This window comes from Colias philodice, chromosome 17, assembly GCF_061535455.1.
Source record: "Colias philodice isolate Cphi_HAF_F1 chromosome 17, ilColPhil1 Martin Lab GWU primary, whole genome shotgun sequence".
In the NCBI taxonomy this organism is placed as follows: Eukaryota; Metazoa; Arthropoda; class Insecta; order Lepidoptera; family Pieridae; genus Colias; species Colias philodice.
In genome coordinates, this window is record NC_143102.1 from 1137499 (window position 1) to 1157840 (window position 20342).

The 20342-nt window shown below is 33.8% G+C and overlaps 1 protein-coding gene and 2 long non-coding RNA genes across 5 annotated transcripts in view; 1 reads left to right on the plus strand and 2 right to left on the minus strand.

The window, feature by feature from the left end:
* The window catches only part of LOC149480807 (potassium voltage-gated channel protein Shaw-like), a 178748-nt gene that overhangs the window by 101030 nt on the left and 57376 nt on the right, over positions 1–20342 (minus strand). The window lies entirely within an intron of this gene.
* The window catches only part of LOC149480808 (uncharacterized), a 369189-nt gene that overhangs the window by 13252 nt on the left and 335595 nt on the right, over positions 1–20342 (plus strand). The window lies entirely within an intron of this gene.
* Positions 249–19757, minus strand: LOC149480809 (uncharacterized). 2 transcript variants are annotated; one of them, XR_016316921.1, is made up of 3 exons: positions 19418–19757; positions 11710–12401; positions 249–673 (listed from the first exon to the last, which is right to left on the minus strand). It is a non-coding gene; the product is annotated as an uncharacterized LOC149480809 (long non-coding RNA). The 2 variants fall into 2 exon arrangements; XR_016316920.1 differs by lacking the exon at positions 19418–19757 and having other exon boundaries at positions 11710–13215.

Below are 20342 nucleotides of genomic sequence, written 5' to 3' on the forward strand. Positions count from 1 at the left end.
GGGGTTAAAAATATAATACGACATAATTTAAAGGACATTTTATGTGGAAAATTTACCTATACACCAGGGTAGATAATTTTTGAAACAAAAAAAAAATCGCAGTAGGATGAAACCCATTAGAAAAGGATATGATAAAAATGTAAGGAAAAATAAATTACGGTCAATCGGAGTTCGGGAAGTGGGAGGGGGGGAGCTTTTAAGAGAAAAAAATGGTTTCTCTCGATTTCTCGATAATAATAACACCTGCTAATTTTTTTCTACATATTTTAATTGTACAGACATCACTTTTCCACAATTTTATTATATGTATTGATGATGATGATTGAGATTATAACACTCTTAGTCCGTTTTAATTTTTATTCACCCGCATCAGTGCCACCTAAAAAATCTTTATATATCGAAATTCGAGCAAAGTTAAGAAAATGAGAAATAAGAGTTCTCAAGGATCGTTAGAGATAAGAGGCTTACTATTGACCGAAAACAACATGTGTTATGCCGAACCTGAAACCGCTTCACAACGAGAATTGCGGCTCACAGCTGACCGCGAACGGCATGTACTATCCTGTGAGACCGAAACCTTCACTGAGGGTATATATAACGTCTCACAGCTGATCGCAAATGGCATATTGTACTATCCCGTGAGACCGAAACCCTCACTGAGAGAGAATTACGTCTCACAGCTGATCACGATCGTCATATTTTATCTCGAGAATTCTGAAACTTTTACTCAATATGAAGACCGTTTGACAAATAATAGGGTGCACCATAATATTATTCGATCTCTCGAAGATGAACATGAGCATAAGCAATGACTAGAGTAGGGACGCGAATATTACCATTATTTGAGACAAGAACGATTAATAAGTTTGTTTAATGAAAGATTAAGAATTGAAACTATTGGTCTCTTTAAACGGACGAATAGCGAGAGGCCCGTCTTATTGCAGACAGATTTCGACATAGTCTTAATGACTTAGAGGTAAACATAGAAGATCAATCTACAAATTCGGTGGTGTGGTCCGACAAAATAATATAAAAGTGGGTTTGCTTATAACCTCACAATTGATTACAGATCATCTTCTGTATAGGCGATATTAACGTAGTATGTTCTTTTTGTAATGCTTTAAAGTGGAGTAAGGAGTCGGCTTTCGTTTGAAGATACGCCGGAACCTTTGAAATCACTACTTTTAAGTTTTAGAGGAACATGTGCAATCTAAACAGTTCTTAGACAATATTAGCTCTTATAGTATTGCGTTTTAAATGATCCTTTGGTACTCAACAATTATCAGATGCTCCTTTCATTATTACTTTTAAGATACAAGGTCAAGTTTATCATTTGATAGGATCCCTTTTGCCTGAAGGCCAACCTAAGTTTCTTTAAATATATTTTGTATTCGACTACGACGAATAATCGAATACAAGAAATCAATATTTCTCGAATTTAAAACTGAACTCATTTCACAATTTTAGAACATGTTAATTCATCAGGTTAATCCGTATATATGCGTTTTAAATCGACATTAGAAGCTTTTCCTCAAGATGGTGATATTAATATAAAATTGGTATAAATGCCGATAGACGGAAGTCTATCAGCACTCAGGAATTCCCTGAGCGTGTTATAACGCCCAGGCCGCAGTATTACAATTTTTCCTACAGTAGGGCGACGAATGTATTTTCGCATAGCAACGGAGGGGAACTCGTGGGGGGTAAAGTGACGCGGGCCACGTACCACAAACATGTTTAGTTTGTGGTACCGAGCGCGAAAGAAAGTCATCGTGTTTTTAGTAAAGTTACTATGTAAACTAACGTAATTTATTACTTAGGTACATATATTCTATAATGGTGCGCTCAAACTGTTAATCTACATTTAATTAAGATTATTATTTTAATTACTAAGAAATGTAGAATTTAAATCACATTCATTCATGTTTTCCTCAGATATTCGATGTCTATGATTTTCGATGATTTTAAGATTTTCTTATCAGAGTATTCAATTTTAATGTAGTTAAATTTTATAAGAGACAATTAAGAACATTCAAAAATAAAGTGTCACGTATTTTTTTTAAACGACGAATGACGAAAAACGACCGAATCGCGGACGAAGTCGCGGGCAACAGCTAGTCTATACATATAATAAAATCGTAGGAAAGTCAAAACTGTACATTGAATATTTTTTTAAAAGAATACATATTCCATGATCTATAATCGATATAGAAGCCAAAAATATAGTTTTTAGAATTTTTGTCTGTTTGTCTGTTTGTCTGTTTGTCTGTTTGTCTGTATGTTTGTCCGAGCTAATCTCGAAAAGTACTGCATAGATTGACTTCAAATTTTGCATGAATATTACTAACAGGTCGAGTGAGGTTTTTTTAAACATATAATCATGCTATCACCTCCGGGGGAGGAGCTGTGAACCTTTACTTTTCTTACGTATTCCGTGTACTACGACAGCGTACAATCTAAAGACTCATGTTTAAATGTTGTTTTTGAGTAAGCCATGCTATTATCTAGCTTTACACTATAAAAACTACGTCATTTACGTAATTTGGGCAGAGAAACTGTTTATTGAATCTTAGTACTATAAAGACAAATTTGATTCAGCGCCATCTATGAGATTTCGTAAAAATCAAATCAATTTACATGTTAACACTACTGAACACAATGTTAAAAATTAATAATTTAAATATAATTATGTTAGTTATTTATTTAACTCTTTAACCCATAATAAATCTTCCCTTCCCTATAAGGTGCGCTTATAATTCGTGTGAATATACTACATTTTTAAAAGTGAGGGTAGATGTATATTATTTTAAGTCAAACTAGACACCATTACAGTTAATCTAATATTGATTGTGTTCATTGGTTACATTTTTAAAAATCTTCGTGTTTTAATAATTCGATCACGAGGCGGGACTCTAATACAAAAAGGTTAGTTCGTTGATAATTATTATTCCTTCATCATTTACATGTTGTTAGTAAAAAATAATATACTTTGACTGTTAATACTTTTGTTCAGTATTTATCTATATGATTATTGCTTGGTAATTAATATATTTTCATGTCGTATACCTAATTATAAACATAAGTGTGATGTGAAACTAGCTGGATTTATTTTTACACACTCACAGTCTTATATTTTGTGTTAATGTTAAAATAGTATTAATAATAGTGTAAATCATAATATTTTTTCAAAGTTAAAAATATTTCCTTTTTTCTGATGGTGTTGCCATCGAATTAAACCGCGCTGTCGTTTCGTTCACAAAAAGTCATGTTATTAGGACCGAATATGTAGCCGCCTCAACTTACGGAAACGAGAGTAACCTGCGTTGTCTGTTAGTTATTGTATAGTCGAATTTAACGTTACATGGAAATTGGAATCTAAATATATGTATAGTTTATTGTATACCTACTTATATTAAATCTGTAGAGGTCAATTCTGCACATGAAATATATTTCCTAAATAACTATTATTTTTCATATTCGTGAGCAGAGCAGCAACTCTCAATCTCAACTCAATTATTGAGTAAATACGTACTAAAGTCCGGTCGCGAAGCAGAAAGAATTTCGTACAATGACCTCTTTACCTACTGACAGTGGTCACAAACATTTTTGAATGAAGTGCAGTTTACATGAAATATTTGGAGGAGAAAATGTTTTTTACTAATTTATTAAATAAACTAGCTGTTGCCCGCGACTTCGTCCGCGATTCGGTCGTTTTTCGTCATTCGTCGTTTAAAAAAAATACGTGACACTTTATTTTTGAATGTTCTTAATTGTCTCTTATAAAATTTAACTACATTAAAATTTAATACTCTGATAAGAAAATCTTAAAATCATCGAAAATCATAGACATCGAATATCTGAGGAAAACATGAATGAATGTGATTTAAATTCTACATTTCTTAGTAATTAAAATAATAATCTAAATTAAATGTAGATTAACAGTTTGAGCGCACCATTATAGAATATGTACCTAAGTAATAAATTACGTTAGTTTACATAGTAACTTTACTAAAAACACGATGACTTTCTTTCGCGCTCGGTACCACAAACTAAGCATGTTTGTGGTACGTCACTTTACGCCCCACGAGTTCCCCTCCGTTGCTATGCGAAAATACATTCGTCGCCCTACTGTAGGAAAAATTGTAATACTGTGGCCTGGGCGTTATAACACGCTCAGGGAATTCCTGAGTGCTGATAGACTTCCGTCTATCGGCATTTATACCAATTTTATATTAATATCACCATCTTGAGGAAAAGCTTCTAATGTCGATTTAAAACGCATATATACGGATTAACCTGATGAATTAACATGTTCTAAAATTGTGAAATGAGTTCAGTTTTAAATTCGAGAAATATTGATTTCTTGTATTCGATTATTCGTCGTAGTCGAATACAAAATATATTTAAAGAAACTTAGGTTGGCCTTCAGGCAAAAGGGATCCTATCAAATGATAAACTTGACCTTGTATCTTAAAAGTAAGAATGAAAGGAGCATCTGATAATTGTTGAGCACCAAAGGATCATTTAAAACGCAATACTATAAGAGCTAATATTGTCTAAGAACTGTTTAGATTGCACATGTTCCTCTAAAACTTAAAAGTAGTGATTTCAAAGGTTCCGGCGTATCTTCAAACGAAAGCCGACTCCTTACTCCACTTTAAAGCATTACAAAAAGAACATACTACGTTAATATCGCCTATACAGAAGATGATCTGTAGGTAATCAATTGTGAGGTTATAAGCAAACCCACTTTTATATTTGTCGGACCACACCACCGAATTTGTAGATTGATCTTCTATGTTTACCTCTAAGTCATTAAGACTATGTCGAAATCTGTCTGCAGTAAGACGGGCCTCTCGCTATTCGTCCGTTTCAAGAGACCAATAGTTTCAATTCTTAATCTTTCATTAAACAAACTTATTAATCGTTCTTGTCTCAAATAATGGTAATATTCGCGTCCCTACTCTAGTCATTGCTTATGCTCATGTTCATCTTCGAGAGATCGAATAATATTATGGTGCACCCTATTATTTGTCAAACGGTCTTCATATTGAGTAAAAGTTTCAGATTCTCGAGATAAAATATGACGATCGTGATCAGCTGTGAGACGTAATTCCCTCTCAGTGAGGGTTTCGGTCTCACGGGATAGTACAATATGCCATTTGCGATCAGCTGTGAGACGTTATACCCTCTCAGTGAAGGTTTCGGTCTCACAGGATAGTACATGCCGTTCGCGGTCAGCTGTGAGCCGCAATTCTCGTTGTGAAGCGGTTTCAGGTTCGGCATAACACATGTTGTTTTCGGTCAATAGTAAGCCTCTTATCTCTAACGATCCTTGAGAACTCTTATTTCTCATTTTCTTAACTTTGCTCGAATTTCGATATAAAGATTTTTTAGGTGGCACTGATGCGGGTGAATAAAAATTAAGTTAAAGCCTGATTCCCACGACATGTTTGCTTCACAAATCCGACCGCGCCACACCACACCACATGCCATGGGAATCGGCGCGCTTGTCACTCGCCAGTGCTTGCCATACGCACACATGCCGTGGGAACGCTCAGTTCAAATCGCGACGGATGGCGACAAGCGCTTGTCGTCTGCCAATGCTTGTGAAGCAATACATATAATAAAATTGTGGAAAAGTGATGTCTGTACAATTAAAATATGTAGAAAAAAATTAGCAGGTGTTATTATTATCGAGAAATCGAGAGAAACCATTTTTTCTCTTAAAAGCTCCCCCCCCCTCCCACTTCCCGAACTCCGATTGACCGGAATTTTTTTTTCCCTTACATTTTTATCATATCCTTTTCTAATGGGTTTCATCCTACTGCGATTTTTTTTTTGTTTCAAAAATTATCTACCCTGGTGTATAGGTAAATTTTCCACTTAAAATGTCCTTTAAATTATGTCGTATTATATTTTTAACCCCCGACGCAAAAAGACTGGTGTTATGAGTTTGACCGCTATGTATTTCTGTGTGTGTGTGTGTGTGTCTGTCTATGGCACCGTAGCTGGCTAACAGGTAAACCGAATTAGATGCGGTTTTTTTTGTTAGGCAGAATATTTTCCGACGCTGGTTCTTAGATAAAGTGTATCAAAATTGGTTCATCCACTTATTATACCTACATAGGGGTAAAAGTGGGAATGAAAAAAATGAAAGTTATAATTTATTTTTAAAGATCGTCGGGAAGTTTATGAAATTATTTATCCCACCAAAAACATTTTCATGTAAAATGTTGCCAAGACGAGCCCATATGACTCGCACTGTCAAAAAGTTATCAGATCTCATGTAGAGCCAAGCTTCTAACACTACATGCCCTAACTCTACAAGGCCTAACTTCACAAACTCTACACCTTAGTCAAAATATGTGGCTTGGCCATTTCGCTACATTCACATCGGCGTAAGGTGAAAAATTAATTCACTGTTCATTACTTTTGTGTTATACAATAGTTCTTGTAGTAACGAACGGCCAAGCCACATATTTTGACTAAGGTGTAGAGTTTGTGAAGTTAGGCCTTGTAGAGTTAGGGCGTGTAGTGTTAGAAGCTTGGCTCTACATGAGATCTGATAACTTTTTGACAGTGCGAGTCATATGGGCTCGTCTTGGCAACATTTTACATGAAAATGTTTTTGGTGGGATTTCATTTCTTTTTGTAAGTTATTTGTAACAATTTTTTTTTTATTTTTAGCTACTGTGTGGACGTAAGAGGCAGGAGACGTTCGCAACACTTCTATTCATTCATATTTATATGATCTGATCTGAAGTATATTATGTCTCAATATATTATGTCGATTAAATTTTTATTTTTTTTTTAACAAGGAGTACCTATACATATATATATATATCTAGGGGAACCAAGTTTTAGATTATTAGATTAGACCTCTAGCGTCATCAAAATTTAATTTAAAATTACAGGTCTCATAAAAACTCCCATCCCCTAGTTTAAGGGGTTGGGGGATGAAAGTTACAAGTTTTATAATTTTTTTGTTGTTTGTGTGCTAATACTAGCTTACATACAAAATTTCAGCTTTCTAGGACATTAGGAAATACCTTAAGAATTTTGATGATCATCAGTGAGTCAGTGACGAAATTAGCGTTTTTTAGATATAAATAAAATCTGAAGTATAAAAGCTAATGTAATTAAAACTTAATATGTTCAATAAGTCCGCTATTGACAATATATCCCGAAAATTTTGTTGATCTAGCATAATGCAAACCCAAGTTATGAGGGTTCAAAAAAACGTCGAAGCGCTTCGAGAAAAGGTAGGTAGTGCCCGTGCGCGTAGTCGCTTGGCTCGTCTTGGCGGGGGCACTACCGTGCCCCCAGATTCCTTTTTCTATACACTTTTCTTCGTCTAAACGGTTTAGTTACGTGCTCTCTCTCTCTTCAGCCTTTAGTTACGCGCGTGAGACAGGAAAGATCTAATTTGGATTTGTTGCTGGATTTGATAAAAACTGAGTATCGATTAAGCTGATCAGTGGCTACACCATAGATTATTAAAAACATCCGTTTAAGAAAGGAAGGAAATAGAATTTGCTCCTCTCCCCCCCCTGGTTCCTAAAAAATAATATGACATAATTTAAAAGAAATTTTACGTAGACGTACGTAGAATTAGTTAGGCATTTCTTTTTTTATTTTCGATATTATATACTAATCATAATTTTTAATTACATTATGTAGTAACTATTTGGTATAGGTTAGGCATTTCATTTCTTGATTTTCTTTAATAATTTGGTACGTAAGTTTTTTAGCTCAGTTTAGTAAGAAATTTTAATAACAATTCTTTTAATTATTTATGACGGAGCAGGAAGAATTTCGTACATTAACCTGTCACTGTCACTCCCTTGTAAAAATAATGTGTCTTGCTCGCACAGGTGCAATGACCGCCGTCCTTAGGGATTGTAAACCTTTAACCTGAGAGCGTAAGGTTTGTGTTTGCTTGATTGGTGTCAGGTGTTCAATTATGATTTTGTGAATTCAAAATTTATAAGAATAAACCTCAAACTCTTTATGTCCAATCAAAATCCGCCTAAGTCGAAATCGCGTGTTAGAATAACGTATTTCTGTAATATTGTACCTACATAGTAAATTATTTTTTGAAAAATAAGGTCATAAAGAAGTTTCACTTCTTATGTGTGTACACGCACACTTTTTTTTATATAATATATCGTTGTTATTGAAAAAGTTAAAATGTAACTAACTAATAAGAATTGTAAATGAATAGAGGACATTTATTTAATAAATTAGTAAAAAACATTTTCTCCTCCAAATATTTCATGTAAACTGCACTTCATTCAAAAATGTTTGTGACCACTGTCAGTAGGTAAAGAGACGACCTTCGCGACCGGACTTTAGTACGTATTTACTCAATAATTGTATCTTAAGTAGTAATTCAGCATGGGCGTAGCCACGGTGGGGCTGGGTGGGGCGCTTACCCTGTGTTAGGAAATATATTTCATGTGCAGAATTGACCTCTACAGATTTAATATAAGTAGGTATACATATATTTAGATTCCAATTTCCATGTAACGTTAAATTCGACTATACAATAACTAACAGACAACGCAGGTTACTCTCGTTTCCGTAAGTTGAGGCGGCTACATATTCGGTCCTAATAACATGACTTTTTGTGAACGAAACGACAGCGTGGTTTAATTCGATGGCAACACCATCAGAAAAAAGGAAATATTTTTAACTTTGAAAAAATATTATGATTTACACTATTATTAATACTATTTTAACATTAACACAAAATATAAGACTGTGAGTGTGTAAAAATAAATCCAGCTAGTTTCACATCACACTTATGTTTATAATTAGGTATACGACATGAAAATATATTAATTACCAAGCAATAATCATATAGATAAATACTGAACAAAAGTATTAACAGTCAAAGTATATTATTTTTTACTAACAACATGTAAATGATGAAGGAATAATAATTATCAACGAACTAACCTTTTTGTATTAGAGTCCCGCCTCGTGATCGAATTATTAAAACACGAAGAATTTTAAAAATGTAACCAATGAACACAATCAATATTAGATTAACTGTAATGGTGTCTAGTTTGACTTAAAATAATATACATCTACCCTCACTTTTAAAAATGTAGTATATTCACACGAATTATAAGCGCACCTTATAGGGAAGGGAAGATTTATTATGGGTTAAAGAGTTAAATAAATAAATAACATAATTATATTTAAATTATTAATTTTTAACATTGTGTTCAGTAGTGTTAACATGTAAATTGATTTGATTTTTACGAAATCTCATAGATGGCGCTGAATCAAATTTGTCTTTATAGTACTAAGATTCATTAAACAGTTTCTCTGCCCAAATTACGTAAATGACGTAGTTTTTATAGTGTAAAGCTAGATAATAGCATGGCTTACTCAAAAACAACATTTAAACATGAGTCTTTAGATTGTACGCTGACGTAGTACACGGAATACGTAAGAAAAGTAAAGGTTCACAACTCCTCCCCCGGAGGTGATAGCATGATTATATGTTTAAAAAAACCTCACTCGACCTGTTAGTAATATTCATGCAAAATTTGAAGTCAATCTATGCAGTACTTTTCGAGATTAGCTCGGACAAACATACAGACAAACAGACAAACAGACAAACAGACAAACAGACAAAAATTCTAAAAACTATATTTTTGGCTTCTATATCGATTATAGATCATGGAATATGTATTCTTTTAAAAAAATATTCAATGTACAGTTTTGACTTTCCTACGATTTTATTATATGTATAGATGTCCTCTATTCATTTACAATACTTATTAGTTAGTTACATTTTAACTTTTTCAATAACAACGATATATTATATAAAAAAAGTGTGCGTGTACACACATAAGAAGTGAAACTTCTTTATGACCTTATTTTTCAAAAAATAATTTACTATGTAGGTACAATATTACAGAAATACATTATTCTAACACGCGATTTCGACTTAGGCGGATTTTGATTGGACATAAAGAGTTTGAGGTTTATTCTTATAAATTTTGAATTCACAAAATCATAATTGAACACCTGACACCAATCAAGCAAACACAAACCTTACGCTCTCAGGTTAAAGGTTTACAATCCCTAAGGACGGCGGTCATTGCACCTGTGCGAGCAAGACACATTATTTTTACAAGGGAGTGACAGTGACAGGTTAATGTACGAAATTCTTCCTGCTCCGCGACCGGACTTTACCATAAATAATTAAAAGAATTGTTATTAAAATTTCTTACTAAACTGAGCTAAAAAACTTACGTACCAAATTATTAAAGAAAATCAAGAAATGAAATGCCTAACCTATACCAAATAGTTACTACATAATGTAATTAAAAATTATGATTAGTATATAATATCGAAAATAAAAAAAGAAATGCCTAACTAATTCTACGTACGTGTACGTCTACGTAAAATTTCTTTTAAATTATGTCATATTATTTTTTAGGAACCAGGGGGGGGAGAGGAGCAAATTCTATTTCCTTCCTTTCTTAAACGGATGTTTTTAATAATCTATGGTGTAGCCACTGATCAGCTTAATCGATACTCAGTTTTTATCAAATCCAGCAACAAATCCAAATTAGATCTTTCCTGTCTCACGCACGTAACTAAAGGCTGAAGAGAGAGAGAGCACGTAACTAAACCGTTTAGACGAAGAAAAGTGTATAGAAAAAGGAATAAATAATTTCATAAACTTCCCGACGATCTTTAAAAATAAATTATAACTTTCATTTTTTTCATTCCCACTTTTACCCCTATGTAGGTATAATAAGTGGATGAACCAATTTTGATACACTTTATCTAAGAACCAGCGTCGGAAAATATTCTGCCTAACAAAAAAAACCGCATCTAATTCGGTTTACCTGTTAGCCAGCTACGGTGCCATAGACAGACACACACACACAGAAATACATAGCGGTCAAACACATAACACCAGTCTTTTTGCGTCGGGGGTTAAAAATATAATACGACATAATTTAAAGGACATTTTATGTGGAAAATTTACCTATACACCAGGGTAGATAATTTTTGAAACAAAAAAAAATCGCAGTAGGATGAAACCCATTAGAAAAGGATATGATAAAAATGTAAGGAAAAATAAATTACGGTCAATCGGAGTTCGGGAAGTGGGAGGAGGGGAGCTTTTAAGAGAAAAAAATGGTTTCTCTCGATTTCTCGATAATAATAACACCTGCTAATTTTTTTCTACATATTTTAATTGTACAGACATCACTTTTCCACAATTTTATTATATGTATTGCTTCACAAGCATTGGCAGACGACAAGCGCTTGTCGCCATCCGTCGCGATTTGAACTGAGCGTTCCCACGGCATGTGTGCGTATGGCAAGCACTGGCGAGCGACAAGCGCGCCGATTCCCATGGCATGTGGTGTGGTGTGGCGCGGTCGGATTTGTGAAGCAAACATGTCGTGGGAATCAGGCTTTAACTTAATTTTTATTCACCCGCATCAGTGCCACCTAAAAAATCTTTATATCGAAATTCGAGCAAAGTTAAGAAAATGAGAAATAAGAGTTCTCAAGGATCGTTAGAGATAAGAGGCTTACTATTGACCGAAAACAACATGTGTTATGCCGAACCTGAAACCGCTTCACAACGAGAATTGCGGCTCACAGCTGACCGCGAACGGCATGTACTATCCTGTGAGACCGAAACCTTCACTGAGAGGGTATAACGTCTCACAGCTGATCGCAAATGGCATATTGTACTATCCCGTGAGACCGAAACCCTCACTGAGAGGGAATTACGTCTCACAGCTGATCACGATCGTCATATTTTATCTCGAGAATCTGAAACTTTTACTCAATATGAAGACCGTTTGACAAATAATAGGGTGCACCATAATATTATTCGATCTCTCGAAGATGAACATGAGCATAAGCAATGACTAGAGTAGGGACGCGAATATTACCATTATTTGAGACAAGAACGATTAATAAGTTTGTTTAATGAAATATTAAGAATTGAAACTATTGGTCTCTTGAAACGGACGAATAGCGAGAGGCCCGTCTTACTGCAGACAGATTTCGACATAGTCTTAATGACTTAGAGGTAAACATAGAAGATCAATCTACAAATTCGGTGGTGTGGTCCGACAAATATAAAAGTGGGTTTGCTTATAACCTCACAATTGATTACCTACAGATCATCTTCTGTATAGGCGATATTAACGTAGTATGTTCTTTTTGTAATGCTTTAAAGTGGAGTAAGGAGTCGGCTTTCGTTTGAAGATACGCCGGAACCTTTGAAATCACTACTTTTAAGTTTTAGAGGAACATGTGCAATCTAAACAGTTCTTAGACAATATTAGCTCTTATAGTATTGCGTTTTAAATGATCCTTTGGTGCTCAACAATTATCAGATGCTCCTTTCATTCTTACTTTTAAGATACAAGGTCAAGTTTATCATTTGATAGGATCCCTTTTGCCTGAAGGCCAACCTAAGTTTCTTTAAATATATTTTGTATTCGACTACGACGAATAATCGAATACAAGAAATCAATATTTCTCGAATTTAAAACTGAACTCATTTCACAATTTTAGAACATGTTAATTCATCAGGTTAATCCGTATATATGCGTTTTAAATCGACATTAGAAGCTTTTCCTCAAGATGGTGATATTAATATAAAATTGGTATAAATGCCGATAGACGGAAGTCTATCAGCACTCAGGAATTCCCTGAGCGTGTTATAACGCCCAGGCCACAGTATTACAATTTTTCCTACAGTAGGGCGACGAATGTATTTTCGCATAGCAACGGAGGGGAACTCGTGGGGGGTAAAGTGACGCGGGCCACGTACCACAAACATGCTTAGTTTGTGGTACCGAGCGCGAAAGAAAGTCATCGTGTTTTTAGTAAAGTTACTATGTAAACTAACGTAATTTATTACTTAGGTACATATTCTATAATGGTGCGCTCAAACTGTTAATCTACATTTAATTTAGATTATTATTTTAATTACTAAGAAATGTAGAATTTAAATCACATTCATTCATGTTTTTCTCAGATATTCGATGTCTATGATTTTCGATGATTTTAAGATTTTCTTATCAGAGTATTCAATTTTAATGTAGTTAAATTTTATAAGAGACAATTAAGAACATTCAAAAATAAAGTGTCACGTATTTTTTTTAAACGACGAATGACGAAAAACGACCGAATCGCGGACGAAGTCGCGGGCAACAGCTAGTTTAGAATATACTGTTATTAACTAAAATTAGAACATGCCCTGGTAAGTGTATAAACCAACGTACTAAAGCATAAGTATAGTGAAGAATTTTCTGATACAGTAACAAAAATATACAGTCAAAAACAACGGTCAAAAATTATCTTATCGAGTCAACAACCTGACAGTTCAGAAGTTACTAATAGAGATGTAAATACAATTTTGAATGAGTTAGATAAAGACGGACTGACAGTTAACTTCAAAATTGACGAGAACTGGGCATTTCATTGCTTCAAAATTTGTGCCAGTTCTAACAAGAATTTCACTGGTGTCCTAGCTACTTGCATATTTAATGAAATTGAAGTTTGGTACATTTAGGTGCATTTGGAGCGCGTCCAGGTGTCTGTACATGTTTATCATTTACTTAAAACTAAGTGCACTCCATTTTGGGTTTAGATACTGGGTAGAATGGAATCTGTTTACATTTCAAAGTAGTGGCTTGGGGGCTCAGGAAATCGGATTAAAAAAAATTTATAGGTACATTTTTAAAATTCACCTGCCCATTATCTATCAATAATTGTAACAAATATGTCAGAAGTAAAACTTCTTTGGCAAGATTCAAAGATATCAAAATCGTCGCCTTACTCCATGACGTGATGGTATTGCCATGATACGACCTTGAAATGTTACTCTCAACGGGCCTAAAGAAGTTTCACTTCAAAGTAACCGAATATTATATCGGTTCGTCGAATTTCTTATTAGGCTCAATAAAACTTTTTAATATAGAATTGTCTCTACTGAAATCGAACCCAGAACTAACATTAAAAAGACTACACCTCTACACCGAGGTTCAGAATCGATCGATTCGTATTTATAGCGAAATGTAATTTAGCTAAAGAGTTAATTACGTATATTCTGCGTCTAGTAAACTTGTTGAAAGTAATTAAACGATAATGAAATATCAGAGTTCAGGGCGTGGGGCTTAATCACATTATTATTGGCTAAGTTATAACATTAACAATTTCGTAATAATTCATTTTGTTGAGTGAATAAGTGAAGTGATGTTTATTGTTTATGTTAAATGTTATTTTGTTTGCAATCATTGAAGGTGTATAAGTTTTTAATACATTAAAACCACGCAGAATAAACCACTTATATAGACTACAGGCCCGTGTTGAAAAAGTTATGGGTCATTTGAACCACCAGCTGGTGACCTATCTAGAACGATATTAGAGCATAAAATAATAAGATTCAGCACTATGTCGTCACTTGTAAGCTGTTTTTTGTCGTTAAAGATCAAGAGTAGGATTTGTTAATTTATATATCTTCTAGAATTAAGCTAGAAAGCCTAGTCTCTACAAAAGATCTGATAGCATTTAATCATTTAAGATATGAAGACTTATATTATAATATTTGCAATTAATTTTAACACAATTTTAGTACACAAGATAATTTCATAAATTTTTAATCAAGATATTTTTAATAATACCTTTACGAAGGCCATAACTCAACTCGAAGAATTTAAACTTTTACGAACGATAGCGCAAAATAGGCTTTATTATTAGTGCAATAGGGTCTTCATTATAAAGTTAATATTTCCTACACCCCCTGATTATTTGGAACCGCTGTGTTCAGAGCAAATTCAGGTCATTTGACCACTACATGATTTATCACTCTCGTTGTATTTCGGCTTACTGAGTTTAGCCGGTTTACATCAGCTGTGTTTATAGTTACCTATATTTAAAGAATGCATTTTTTTATAGATAGTTGATAGAAATAGAAAAGAAATATCTATACATATAATAAAATCGTAGGAAAGTCAAAACTGTACATTGAATATTTTTTTAAAAGAATACATAATCCATGATCTATAATCGATATAGAAGCCAAAAATATAGTTTTTAGAATTTTTGTCTGTTTGTCTGTTTGTCTGTTTGTCTGTTTGTCTGTTTGTCTGTATGTTTGTCCGAGCTAATCTCGAAAAGTACTGCATAGATTGACTTCAAATTTTGCATGAATATTACTAACAGGTCGTGTGAGGTTTTTTTAAACATATTATCATGCTATCACCTCCGGGGGAGGAGCTGTGAACCTTTACTTTTCTTACGTATTCCGTGTACTACGACAGCGTACAATCTAAAGACTCATGTTTAAATGTTGTTTTTGAGTAAGCCATGCTATTATCTAGCTTTACACTATAAAAACTACGTCATTTACGTAATTTGGGCAGAGAAACTGTTTAATGAATCTTAGTACTATAAAGACAAATTTGATTCAGCGCCATCTATGAGATTTCGTAAAAATCAAATCAATTTACATGTTAACACTACTGAACACAATGTTAAAAATTAATAATTTAAATATAATTATGTTATTTATTTATTTAACTCTTTAACCCATAATAAATCTTCCCTTCCCTATAAGGTGCGCTTATATAATTCGTGTGAATATACTACATTTTTAAAAGTGAGGGTAGATGTATATTATTTTAAGTCAAACTAGACACCATTACTGCAGTTAATCTAATATTGATTGTGTTCATTGGTTACATTTTTAAAAATCTTCGTGTTTTAATAATTCGATCACGAGGCGGGACTCTAATACAAAAAGGTTAGTTCGTTGATAATTATTATTCCTTCATCATTTACATGTTGTTAGTAAAAATATACTTTGACTGTTAATACTTTTGTTCAGTAATACATATAATAAAATCGTAGGAAAGTCAAAACTGTACATTGAATATTTTTTTAAAAGAATACATAATCCATGATCTATAATCGATATAGAAGCCAAAAATATAGTTTTTAGAATTTTTGTCTGTTTGTCTGTTTGTCTGTTTGTCTGTTTGTCTGTATGTTTGTCCGAGCTAATCTCGAAAAGTACTGCATAGATTGACTTCAAATTTTGCATGAATATTACTAACAGGTCGTGTGAGGTTTTTTTAAACATATTATCATGCTATCACCTCCGGGGGAGGAGCTGTGAACCTTTACTTTTCTTACGTATTCCGTGTACTACGACAGCGTACAATCTAAAGACTCATGTTTAAATGTTGTTTTTGAGTAAGCCATGCTATTATCTAGCTTTACACTATAAAAACTACGTCATTTACGTAATTTGGGCAGAGAAACTGTTTAATGAATCTTAGTACTATAAAGACAAATTTGATTCAGCGCCATCTATGAGATTTCGTAAAAATCAAATCAATTTACATGTTAACACTACTGAACACAATGTTAAAAATTAATAATTTAAATATAATTATGTTATTTATTTATTTAACTCTTTAACCCATAATAAATCTTCCCTTCCCTATAAGGTGCGCTTATATAATTCGTGTGAATATACTACATTTTTAAAAGTGAGGGTAGATGTATATTATTTTAAGTCAAACTAGACACCATTACTGCAGTTAATCTAATATTGATTGTGTTCATTGGTTACATTTTTAAAAATCTTCGTGTTTTAATAATTCGATCACGAGGCGGGACTCTAATACAAAAAGGTTAGTTCGTTGATAATTATTATTCCTTCATCATTTACATGTTGTTAGTAAAAATATACTTTGACTGTTAATACTTTTGTTCAGTATTTATCTGTATGATTATTGCTTGGTAATTAATATATTTTCATGTCGTATACCTAATTATAAACATAACTGTGATGTGAAACTAGCTGGATTTATTTTTACACACTCACAGTCTTATATTTTGTGTTAATGTTAAAATAGTATTAATAGTGTAAATCATAATATTTTTTCAAAGTTAAAAATATTTCCTTTTTTCTGATGGTGTTGCCATCGAATTAAACCGCGCTGTCGTTTCGTTCACAAAAAGTCATGTTATTAGGACCGAATATGTAGCCGCCTCAACTTACGGAAACGAGAGTAACCTGCGTTGTCTGTTATTAGTTATTATATAGTCGAATTTAACGTTACATGGAAATTGGAATCTAAATATATGTATACCTACTTATATTAAATCTGTAGAGGTCAATTCTGCACATGAAATATATTTCCTAAATAACTATCACGAGGTGATTAGAGATCGACATCGACGTCAAAAATGTTTGTCCGTCTGTCTGTCTGTATAACCGTTATAGAAACAAAAACTACTCGACGGATTTAAACGAAACTCGGTACAATTATTTTTCATATTCGTGAGCAGAGCAGCAACTCCATTTTTAAGCTTTCGTCGCGTGTGCGTTCTTAATGCGTGTATCTTAATGGTTAAAGCTACACAGAAATCAAGTATGAAAGAAATGTTCTCCATATTATATAAAAAATATCTCCCGACATCATAAATGTCTATCTTTTATGGTTGAGCTTAGGAGTTCAAAGCTTTCTGATTATATTTGTCTACTAGCTGTCCCCGCGACTTCGTTCGCGTGGAATAGTGACTATGGGACCTATGACCATGGGCTCAGGGTGGGGCAACAATAAAAAATCATTTTTATTTTCATGCTCCCACTCCAGCGCCCACTCGCACTCCCACGCCATATGCCACGTTCAGTCCCAATCCCACGCCCACGCCCACTCCCTTTCACAATTAGTACCTACCAGATCAAAGCCAGGGTAAGCGCCCCACCCAGCCCCACCGTGGCTACGCCCATGCTGAATTACTACTTAACATACAATTATTGAGTAAATACGTACAACCATACTGTACTGTTGTACTACCATAAATAATTAAAAGAAATGTTATTAAAATTTCTTACTAAACTGAGCTAAAAAACTTACGTACCAAATTATTAAAGAAAATCAAGAAATGAAATGCCTAACCTATACCAAATAGTTACTACATATTGTAATTAAAAATTATGATTAGTATATAATATCGAAATCAAAAAAGAAATGCCTAACTAATTCTACGTAAAATTTCTTTTAAATTATGTCATATTATTTTTTAGGAACCAGGGGGGGGAGAGGAGCAAATTCTATTTCCTTCCTGTCTTAAACGGATGTTTTTAATAATCTATGGTGTAGCCAGTAGCCACTGAACAGCTTAATCGATACTCAGTTTTTATCAAATCCAGAAACAAATCCAAATTAGATCTTTCCTGTCTCACGCACGTAACTAAAGGCTGAAGAGAGAGAGAGCACGTAACTAAACCGTTTAGACGAAGAAAAGTGTATAGAAAAAGGAATAAATAATTTCATAAACTTCCCGACGATCTTTAAAAATAAATTATAACTTTCATTTTTTTCATTCCCACTTTTACCCCTATGTAGGTATAATAAGTGGATGAACCAATTTTGATACACTTTATCTAAGAACCAGCGTCGGAAAATATTCTGCCTAACAAAAAAAACCGCATCTAATTCGGTTTACCTGTTAGCCAGCTACGGTGCCATAGACAGACACACACACACACACAGAAATACATAGCGGTCAAACACATAACACCAGTCTTTTTGCGTCGGGGGTTAAAAATATAATACGACATAATTTAAAGGACATTTTATGTGGAAAATTTACCTATACACCAGGGTAGATAATTTTTGAAACAAAAAAAAAATCTCAGTAGGATGAAACCCATTAGAAAAGGATATGATAAAAATGTAAGGAAAAATAAATTACGGTCAATCGGAGTTCGGGAAGTGGGAGGGGGGGAGCTTTTAAGAGAAAAAAATGGTTTCTCTCGATTTCTCGATAATAATAACACCTGCTAATTTTTTTCTACATATTTTAATTGTACAGACATCACTTTTCCACAATTTTATTATATGTATTGATGATGATGATTGAGATTATAACACTCTTAGTCCGTTTTAATTTTTATTCACCCGCATCAGTGCCACCTAAAAAATCTTTATATATCGAAATTCGAGCAAAGTTAAGAAAATGAGAAATAAGAGTTCTCAAGGATCGTTAGAGATAAGAGGCTTACTATTGACCGAAAACAACATGTGTTATGCCGAACCTGAAACCGCTTCACAACGAGAATTGCGGCTCACAGCTGACCGCGAACGGCATGTACTATCCTGTGAGACCGAAACCTTCACTGAGGGTATATATAACGTCTCACAGCTGATCGCAAATGGCATATTGTACTATCCCGTGAGACCGAAACCCTCACTGAGAGAGAATTACGTCTCACAGCTGATCACGATCGTCATATTTTATCTCGAGAATTCTGAAACTTTTACTCAATATGAAGACCGTTTGACAAATAATAGGGTGCACCATAATATTATTCGATCTCTCGAAGATGAACATGAGCATAAGCAATGACTAGAGTAGGGACGCGAATATTACCATTATTTGAGACAAGAACGATTAATAAGTTTGTTTAATGAAAGATTAAGAATTGAAACTATTGGTCTCTTTAAACGGACGAATAGCGAGAGGCCCGTCTTATTGCAGACAGATTTCGACATAGTCTTAATGACTTAGAGGTAAACATAGAAGATCAATCTACAAATTCGGTGGTGTGGTCCGACAAAATAATATAAAAGTGGGTTTGCTTATAACCTCACAATTGATTACAGATCATCTTCTGTATAGGCGATATTAACGTAGTATGTTCTTTTTGTAATGCTTTAAAGTGGAGTAAGGAGTCGGCTTTCGTTTGAAGATACGCCGGAACCTTTGAAATCACTACTTTTAAGTTTTAGAGGAACATGTGCAATCTAAACAGTTCTTAGACAATATTAGCTCTTATAGTATTGCGTTTTAAATGATCCTTTGGTACTCAACAATTATCAGATGCTCCTTTCATTATTACTTTTAAGATACAAGGTCAAGTTTATCATTTGATAGGATCCCTTTTGCCTGAAGGCCAACCTAAGTTTCTTTAAATATATTTTGTATTCGACTACGACAATTAATCGAATACAAGAAATCAATATTTCTCGAATTTAAAACTGAACTCATTTCACAATTTTAGAACATGTTAATTCATCAGGTTAATCCGTATATATGCGTTTTAAATCGACATTAGAAGCTTTTCCTCAAGATGGTGATATTAATATAAAATTGGTATAAATGCCGATAGACGGAAGTCTATCAGCACTCAGGAATTCCCTGAGCGTGTTATAACGCCCAGGCCGCAGTATTACAATTTTTCCTACAGTAGGGCGACGAATGTATTTTCGCATAGCAACGGAGGGGAACTCGTGGGGGGTAAAGTGACGCGGGCC